Consider the following 9898-nt stretch of genomic DNA (forward strand, 5'->3'; position numbering starts at 1 on the left):
TTAAAATCACTAAGACATGCCCGGGTGGCGCAGTCAGTTAAGCATTGGACTCTTGATCTCAGCTCAGGTCATGATACCACGGTTTGTGAGGTTGAGCCCCGCCTCAGGCTCTGTGTTGGCGGCATAGAACCTGCTTCGAATTCTCTCGCGCGCTCTGCCCCTCCTCCACCGGGTCTCTCTGTCTCTCAGAATAAATAAATAACAACAACAACAAAAATCACCTAACATTCTGCCACTGAAGGAGTCATCATTTTGATGAATATCATTTCAATGTGAATTTTAAGTTGTTTGATAGAGGAATTTAATATAAACTCTCTTACATTTATCGAAAAGGCGGTCTGCCTGTCACCTCTTCCAGGGGTCCTCGCACGACAGCGGCCCACCCACCCATGCTGGAGTCTCAGCAACATAACTCCACTAGTTTTCTTTAGAGACTTCAAGATCGGACTCTAACATTCTGGACGAGCTTCTATGGGTTCACCCTAATTTGTCAATGTCCCTTTGACAACCTGTCTCTCCGTCTGGAGCAGCACCATTCAGGTGCGGTCCCTGAGCGCAGAAGGCAGGCAACTGGCCACACACACAACCCCTCCCACCTGCAGTCTTTCACACATTGCTGCTGTTAGCCCAAATCTCTCTCACTCTGTTTTGTGTAAAGTTTTAAAGTGAAAAATACCCATTTTACTAAAAACTTCATATAGGAAATGGAGAAGAGGGTTATGTCACACAAAGCACAGTATTTCTACTTAAAAACACCACTGGATGGCTCAGTCAGCTGAAATGTCCAACTCTTTTTTTTAATGTTTATTTTTGGAGAGAGAGACAGAGTGCAAGTGAGGGAGGAGCAGAGAGAGGAGACAGAATCTGAAACAGGCTCCAGGATCTGAGCTGTCAACACAGAGCCCAATGTAGGGCTCAAGCCCACAAACCATGAGATCATGACCTGAGCTGAAGTCAGATGTGTAACCAACTGAGCCACCCAGGTGCCCATGAATGTCTAACTCTTGGTTTCAGCTCAGGCCATGATCCCAGAGTCATGGGATCAAGTCCCAAGTCATGCTTCAAGATGAGTGTGGAGTCTGCTTGGGGTTCTCTCTTTCTTTCTCTCTTTCTCTCTCTCTTTCTCTCTCTCCCTCTGCCCCCTCCCCTGATTACACACTCACTCTCTCTCTAAAAATAAAAATAAAAAATAAAAACACAACTGGACAGAGTTACTACCTCCTCAACATCCCTCTCCAGCTGGCTTCCACCTAGGGTGGGTCCAGGTTTTGAGGGGACTGAAGTTCAAAATGAGCTTGGCCTTAAGAATATGGGGGCACCTGGCTGGCTCAGTCAGAGGAGTGTGCAATTCTTGATCTTGGGGTCATGAGTTTGATATGCATTACCTCACGTTGGGGGGTAGAGATTACTTCTAAAAAATTAAAAATACAAAATTAAGTATGAAATAAATAGAATGTGAAAATAAATGACAACAAATTACAAATGTCAAAAAACTGGCAAAGATCCAAATATATCAAAGCCTTATGAATAACAGTATCTTTATGAATTAACTTGTCTGTGTTACTTCCTGCTTTCCTTATTGCATATTCTTTGATTACCTTTTCATATGACAATGAGTTTGCAATATCATTTTCTTTGGAAGGAATAGAAAAATAATTGTCTTTCCTATAGCAAACTTAAGTGAATTTTTTTGTTGTTGTTACCAATAAGTGGGATGTATAAAGCACGCAACTTCAAACACAAACTTGCTATTTGTAGCACTGATATAGGTTTATGCCCTACACTAGGAGTTTTAATTAATAAATTATATTTTGCACAATTTTCATCAAAAAACAATTGCATGATTACATATGTCACATAACTGAGGATATCCTGACAGGAGAGGGCTTCACTGAAAGTCAAATCCTCCCTTTGCAATTCCACAAACCTGATGATTGGAAGGATTTTCTGTAAACTAGTTTTGGGCTCTGTGTATTTCAAACCTTATTTCTCTACCAACTACATGCTTCCAGGGCTCAGAATTTTGGATGTGTTCACAGTCTCTGACCCAGTGCCTGTCATAACGCTGGATGTGTCTGCGTAGCCGACATGAGCGTATTCCTGTAAGCTGTTCCGGCAGCGGGATGGTTGGCAGTGAGCTGCATAAATACATCCCACTGACCTCAAATGAAATGCACTTGCAACTGAACATGACCCTAGCTAGAGCACCAAAATTCCTGTGGCCGCTGCAGGACTAGACAACAGAAAGGGAAGTTTGCAGAGGGGTCAGAGTAGAAAAAGGGTGGTCTTGGGATGCCCGGCTGACTCAGTCGGTAAATCATGTGACTCTGGATCTCAGAGTTATAAGCTTGAGTCCCACATTAGGCATAGAAATTACTTAAAAACTTTTAAATTAGGTGCATCTGGGTGTCTCAGTCAGTTAAGCGTCTGACTCCTGATTTAAGTTCAGGTCGTGATCTCATGGTTCCTGAGATCAAGTCCCATATTGGGCTTTGCACTCATAGTGCAGAGCCTGCTTGGGATTCTCTCTCTCCCTCTCTGCCTCCTCCCTCAAAAATAAATAAAAATAAACTTAAAAGAATAAATAAAATAAACCAGTTTAGGTGTTTACAGAGCAGAATAAGTATCTCTTTCTCTAGGGCAGAAAAAATAATAATAAAAACAAAATAGGGACACCTAAGTGGCTGTCACTTAAGCATCAGACTCTTGATTGCAGCTCAGATCTTAAGATTTTATTTTTAAGAAATCTCTATATGGAAACTAATTTGACAATAAACTATTTGTAAAAAAAAAAAGAAATCTCTATACCCAGGGGCGCCTGGGTGGCTCAGTCGATTAAGCATCTGACTTCAGCTCAGGTCATGATTTCATGGTTCATAGGTTCAAGCCCCACATTGGGCTCTGTGCTGAGAGGTCAGAGCCTGGAGCCTGCTTCAGATTCTGTGTGTCCTTCTTTCTCTGCCCTTCCCCTGCTTGCACACACTCTCTCTCAAAAATAAATAAACATTAAAAAATTTTGTAATAAAAAAAGAAAAATCTCTATACTCAATATGTGGCTCAAACCCGCAGCCACAAGATCAAGAGTCATATGCTCTGCTGACTGAGCAGTCAGGCACCCCTACATTTTCCCCTTTCTTACACAAAAGGTAGCGCTTGTTTAGCTAACTTAATAATATATCTTGGAATTATTTCCATATCAGTTTGGAAAGAGCCTCCATATTCTTTCTGTAACTGTATAATATTAACTGTATGGGTATATCATAATCTATTAACTGAATTGATAGATACTTATGTGTTTTCAATTTTTTGCTATTACATACAGTGTTAGCGTGTTAATCTCATACCTAATGTGTAATCTCAGATCTATATCACAGTCTAGGTGGTATACCTAAAGATAGACCCCTGCAAGTGGGGTTGCTGAGCCAAAGGGTACATGCGTTTGTAGTTTCTATATGCAGTCCACTTGCCCCCACAGGAGAGTTATCATCTTGCACACCCACCAGGAATGCATGAGTGTCACTAATTCCCTAGAACTTTGGCAACTGTTTTCAAACTTTGGGAATTTTGTCAACTTGACAGATGAAAAGTGGTGTCACAGTTTAGTTTCATTTGTCCTTTTTAAATTTATTCATTTTAAGTTTATTTTAAGAGAGAGAGAAAGAGAGAGAGCACATGTGCACTCTCAGGGAAGGAACAGAGGGAGAGGGAGAGAGAAAATCCCAAGGAAGTTCCATATTCAACTCAGAGCCCAACATGGGCCTCAGTCTCTCAACCCTGGGATTGTGACCTGAGTCAAAATCAAGAGTCAGATGCTTAACTGACTGAACCACCCAGGCTCCCCTTAAAAAAAAAGTCTTAAATTTTTTTAAAAGAATGGGGCGCCTAGGGGGTTCAGTCGGTTGAGCGTCCAACTTTTGATTCGAGCTCGGGTCATGATCTCACAGTTGTGAGATCGAGGCCCATGTAGGGCTCTGTGCTGTCAGCACCAGGCCTACTTAGGATTCTCTCTGTCTCTGTCTCTGTCTCTGTCTCTCTGTCTCTCTCGCTTTCTGCCCCTCCCCTACTCATGCTCTCTCTAGCTCTCTCAAAATAAATAAATAACCTTAAAAAAAAAAAGAACAATACTTTTTTAGAGCAATTTAAGGCTCCCAGCAAAAGTGAGAGGAAGGGGAAGGTACAGAGATTTCCACATACCCTCTGCCCCCACGTTTACATGGAACCCCCCATTATCAACACCCTCCATCAGAGCGGTACATTTATTACAGTTGACAAGCCTACGCTGACATCACAACCACACAAAGTCCATAGTTTACACTACTGCTCATCTTGCCATTGTGTCTTCTATGGGTTTGGACAAATGTATAATGACATGTCTCTATCATGATAATGTCATACAGTCTTTACTGCTTTAAAAATCCTCTCTGTTTTGCCTATTCCTACCTCTACCCTGTCTCCCAACCCCTTGCAATCACTGATCTTTTCATTCTCTCCAGTTTTGCCTTTTCCAGAATGTCATAAAGTTGGAATCATCCAGTGTGGAGCCTTTTTAGATGGCATCTTTCACTTAGTGATGTGCATTTAAGTTTCCTGCAAGTCTTCCCTTTCTTTAAATTATTTTAAAATGTTAATTTATTGGGGTGCCTGGGTGGCTTGGTCAGTTGAGTGTCCGACTTCAGCATTTTTTTAGTGTTTATTTATTTTTGAGAGAGAGAGAGAGCTTGTGTGCAAGTGGGCAAAGGGCAGGGTGAGGGGGGACAGAGGATCCAAAGTGACCCAAAGTTGGATGCTCAACCAAATGAGCCACCCAGTGCCCTGCTCTCTCTCGCTCTTTAAAAAAAAAAAAAAAAAAGTCTCCCCTTCCATTTCCTTTATTGTGCATTTAGTAGAGGTTTGCTTGTGCCCCTGACAGCTGGGAGCTGATGGGAGACTCTGGTTGACACTTCTGGTTTGTTGTTGTCCTTGGAGAAATCTAAACCTGGGCCCAGGACAGACCGGGATGTACCCCAAATACTCCTTTGTCCCAGGTCACCAGGGTGTGCTTGAGGGCATGCTAGACATAAAGGGATTTTAAGGAAGCCAGGAAACAGGGAAGACTGCAGAGTAGAAAGTGGAAAGGTGGTGTGTCACAATCTCCCAACAGTGGATCAACTGGGAGCCATCCATCAGTAATTTCTGAAGCAGTTCAGGTGTAAGAGGAAGTCAGTCAAGAATGAGTGTTTCCATTTCCAAACTAACCATGGCCAGAGCAAGCATGCGCCCCTTGAATTGTAGAAGCTGATCACACAGTGAAGGACTTGCTTGATAAGGACTGCCAGGCATCCAGCCACCTCGGGGGCTCAGTCAGTTGAGCTTCTGACTCTTGATTTGGGCTCAGGTCACGATCTCACGAGTTTGTGGATTCCAGCCCTGCGTCAGACTCTGCGTTGGAGGCTTGGCGCTTGCTTGGGATTCTCTCTCTGTCTTTTTTTTCTCTGCCCTCCTCTGTGCTCTCTCTTTCTCAAGATAAATAAATAAACTTTAAAAAATAAAGGAAGAAAAGAAGAGAATTATTCTGAATCATAGGCATTTTCTTCAGCACGCTCACCTCCTACGCTTGGGCTTCCCTAGAAGTTGCCTTTTCCAGCAAGAGTGACAATCTCTGGCTTTCTTTTTTTCTTCCTTTTGACAATCTCTGGTTTCCGAATAGCCCTGGAAACTTCATGATATCCTTTGATTCTGCCTGCCTCCCAGCTTGATGGAGTTACCCCTTCTGCCTTCCCCTCCTTCCTCTTCCTCCTCCCCACTCCCCCCTCGCCCTCTACTGCCCAAATATTGGCCTCACAGCGGTGACCTGTGAGGTCCAGTCCCCTTCCCAGTCCAGGAAGGGGACTGGACTGACTTTAGAGGGAGAAGAGGGGATCCAGGCTGAAGGTGTGTGCTTGGCAATCCAGCTGGATGCAGGGGAATGGTGGATGGGTGAGTCAGCAAATTAGCTCCATGAGGCCCCTGACCTGAGGCTGCAGGGAGGGGTGACTGGGAGGTAGGGGTGAGAGGCACTCACCTCTGCCCAGGGAATCACCTCCAAGGGGAAACAGTGAAGGTGGGGGGAAGGAAACAAAGGAGGGGGAAAGTGGGGGAAATAAGAAAAAGTGAGACAGAGTGCTGCTGCCTGATGGAGGGAAGCCTGAAAGTATTTATTTATTTTTAGTAATCTCTACCCCTAACATGGGGCTAGAACTCACCACCCTGGGATCAAGAGTCCTATGCTCTTCCCACTGAGCCAGCCAGGAGCCCAAGGGTATTGGAATTTTGATTGGATTGTATTAAATCTGTGGACTGCTCACTTTTCATTTTACTTGCATCTTAATTATATTAAGTCTTCCTGTCCATGAACATGGGATGCCTTTCATTTGTTCAGTCTTCTTTAATTCCTCTCAGCAATAATTTGTAGTTTTCAGTGTATAGGACTTTCACCTCATTTTAATTTATTCCTAGGTATTTTATTCTTTTAGATGATATTATAATTTTTTAACGTTTTTTTTTTTTTTAAATTTCTGAGAGCGAGAGAGAGAGAGAGAAGCATGAGCAGGGGAGGGACAGAGAGAGAGGGAGACACAGAATCTGAAACAGGCTTCAGGCTCTGAGCTAGCTGTCAGCACAGAGCCCAATGCAGGGCTCAAACCCACAAACTGTGAGATCATGACCTGAGCTGAAATCAGACACTTAACTGACCGAGCCACTCAGGAATCCCTCTGTGATATTATAAATGGAATCACCATTTTTTCCCTCATTTGAATTCCACAGCTACTTATTTTTATTATATTTTATTCATTCATTCATCTTTTGCTTTTACTTTTAATTAGGCACAGCATTATACCTAACTATAAGAAGGTGAAGAAAAGAGGTTCCTTGCTCTTGGTTTGTTCACGGTCCTGTCTTGCAAGTAAGATCTGTTTATAGACCCAATTGCAGCCATTAGTTTGTCTTTCCTAGGGGTCTTTCTAACTGCTTTGATGTGGTCCTTTTATTGTTTGTTGTGAAGGAGCTGTTCAGCTAGTTTTCATGTCTTTTTCAGAGGGAATTGTTCCATATGTAGTTGTAGATTCATTGTGTCCATAGGAGGTGAGTTCAGGATCCTCCTAAACTGCTATTTTGGACTACCCTAGATCACTGGTTGATTATAAAAGGATGTAATTTAGGAACAATCAGATGGAAGAGTTACATAGGGCTAGGTATGGGGAAAGGGCATGCAGCTTCCCTGCCCTCTTCAGACCAGTTACTCTCCCAAATCTCCGCATGTGCACCAACTCAGAAATTTCAGAATTGCCTTCTTAATCTCCTTTTCATATTGTTCATTGCTGGTTACAGAAACACAGCAGGGTTTTGTGTGTTGATCTTGTACCCTAAAACTTTGCTGAATCCTCTTACTAGCTCTAGGAGCTTTCTTGCAGATTCTTTGCAGTTTTCTGTATATAGGATCATGTCACCTATGAATAAATATAACTTCTTTTCCAATATGGATGCCTTTTATTTCACTTTCTTTTTAATTGCTCTAGAATTTCCAGTATCTCATTATAGTTTTAATTGCCCTAATAATTGATAATGTTGGCAGCCTTTTCATGTTTATTAACCATGTGGATATCATCTTCTGTGAAATGCCACCTCAAGTCTTTTGTCAATTTTATCAAATGAGTTGTCTTTTACGTATCTATATCTGTCTGACGCTAGATATACATTTATTTTCTGATAGACGCATTTGTCTTTTTTTTTTTTTAAAATGTTTTATTTATTTCTAGGAGAGAGAGGGAGAGAGAGACAGCATGAGCAGGGGAGGGTCAGAGAGAGGGAGACACAGAATCTGAAGCAGGCTCCAGGCTCTGAGCTGGCAGTCAGCACAGAGCCCGACGCGGGGCTCGAACCCACGAACCGCGAGATCATGACCTAAGCAAAAGTCGGACGCTTAACCAACTAAGCCACCCAGGTGCCCCTAGACGCATTTGTCTTTTGTCAGATATATGCATTACAAATATTTTCTCCTAGTCTATGGCTTGTTTTTTACCCTTAATGGTTTTTTAATGGACAATTCTTAATTTTAATGAAGTCAATTCTATCATTCCATTATGATTTTATATCTATTTAAGAAATCATTGCCTATCAACTTCACAACTTTTTAAAAATTAACTTCAGGGGGTGGCTCAGTTGGTTAAGTGTCTGACTCTTGATTTTGGCTTGGGTCATGGTCTCATGGTTTGTGAGGTCAGTTGATTTGTGAGATCTGCACTGACAGTACAGAGCCTGCTTGGGATTCTCTCTCTCCCTCTCTGTGTCTCCACCCCCCCCCCCGCTAATAAATAAATAAAAGTTAAACAATTTTTTAATTAATTTCAGGAATTCCTATTTATCCCTGTTTGCTTTTTACTATTGTTATTATCATTATATTTATTATTATTATTTTAGAGAGAGAGGAGCGGGGTGGGGCTTAAGAATCTTAGTAGGCTCCATGTTCAGCACAGAGCCTACATGGGGCTCGATTTCATTCCCTGGGATTATGACCTGAATGGAAATCAAGAGTACGACACTTAACCAACTGAGCCACCCACATGCCCCTGCTTTTTTTTTTTTTTTAAACTCTATCCCTAATGTGGGGTTCAAACTCAAGGACCCCAAGATCAAGAGTTGCATTTTCTAAGGACTGAGCCAGCCAGGTGCCCCATCCCTGTATGCTTTAAATACTTTCTAGATAAAGCCTGTTTGCTTTAAATACTTTCTAGATAGGCATATAAACAAGCACATTTATCATTATTAAATATCTTATTGTTATATATGATGAGTGACCATAAGGCAAGGTGAGGGCCAAGCACAAGCTAGCATTACCCCCACACACACTGTCGAGGACACGTGTGACATTCATCAGGCTCTCCTGGCTACCCAAGGGCAAAGGAATGGACAGAAAACAAATGGTTAAACGGGTAGCGTCTCCATCAGTTTACAAATATCTTAGTAAATTATAAGAAAAAGGCAATCTTATCGATAACCTAATCGCCAGAAACCTACAGACTCAGCTTCCCGACCCCCCACCTCCCCCTCCCCTCCACAGGGATGTGGGGAACAAAGGCAGAAGAAAATGGCAGGTAAAATTATATTTCCTTATAACCTGCAGCCCATTTGCAAATACTTGAGGCAAATACAGAGTGTTTCTCCAGGAACTCTCTACTGTCTTCATGTTAATACTTTGCTAGAGGGAAAAACAACCGTAGCTTGACAAAAGCTAGGCCTCCACGATCTTTCTTTAGCACTTGAAAATCCTTTTGGAAACTTCCCTTTTGACTTTATCTCCTTCAAGTTCATGGTATATAACCAGCCATTCTTCACACCCCCCAGAGCTGCTCTTCCTGCCCAAGGTCCTGTCCCCGGGCTTTAATGAATTATTTCTTGGCTGTGGGCTCCGAACCCCACCACCATTCCAAAACCTGATCATATTTAGTTCATTCCTTCATCTCAGCAAGAACCTATTCAATGCCACCTGTTAATCCAGTCTATTAGTCAGGAGTCTCAGTCTTATGATTTCTGTGATTTCACAAGCATGCCTTCCTAGTCTTCACCCTAGTCTCCCCTCCTTTTTTAAAGTAATCCCTACACCCAACATGGGACTCAGACTCACAACCCAGAGATCAAGAGTCTCATGCTCTTCCAGCTAAGCTGGCCGGGCACCCCTCGCTCAAGTCCTTTCTTTAAGTCACCATCTTGCCTAAGGTAGGGATCCCTTCATGGACACAACCCCAAACACACTCGGGATCATTGGACACTGGGTTGTTTCTTCATTGATGGAGGAACTTCCTGCAGCATTGTGAGTCTTTTATTGTTTACATGGATCTAAGGCCTAATTATTTGATTCTTATTAATAGTAATTTTAGTTCCC

At 42.4% G+C, this 9898-nt stretch overlaps 1 pseudogene; it reads right to left on the reverse strand.

Moving 5' to 3' along the window:
- Positions 1 to 4848: 4848 nt before the first annotated feature.
- On the reverse strand, positions 4849 to 7277 carry LOC144231548 (cyclin-I pseudogene; annotated as a pseudogene).
- Between the last annotated feature and the right edge of the window lie 2621 nt (positions 7278 to 9898).

The sequence above is a fragment of the Crocuta crocuta genome, unplaced genomic scaffold (assembly GCF_008692635.1).
Source record: "Crocuta crocuta isolate KB4526 unplaced genomic scaffold, BGI_CrCroc_1.0 scaffold528, whole genome shotgun sequence".
NCBI classification, from domain to species: Eukaryota; Metazoa; Chordata; class Mammalia; order Carnivora; family Hyaenidae; genus Crocuta; species Crocuta crocuta.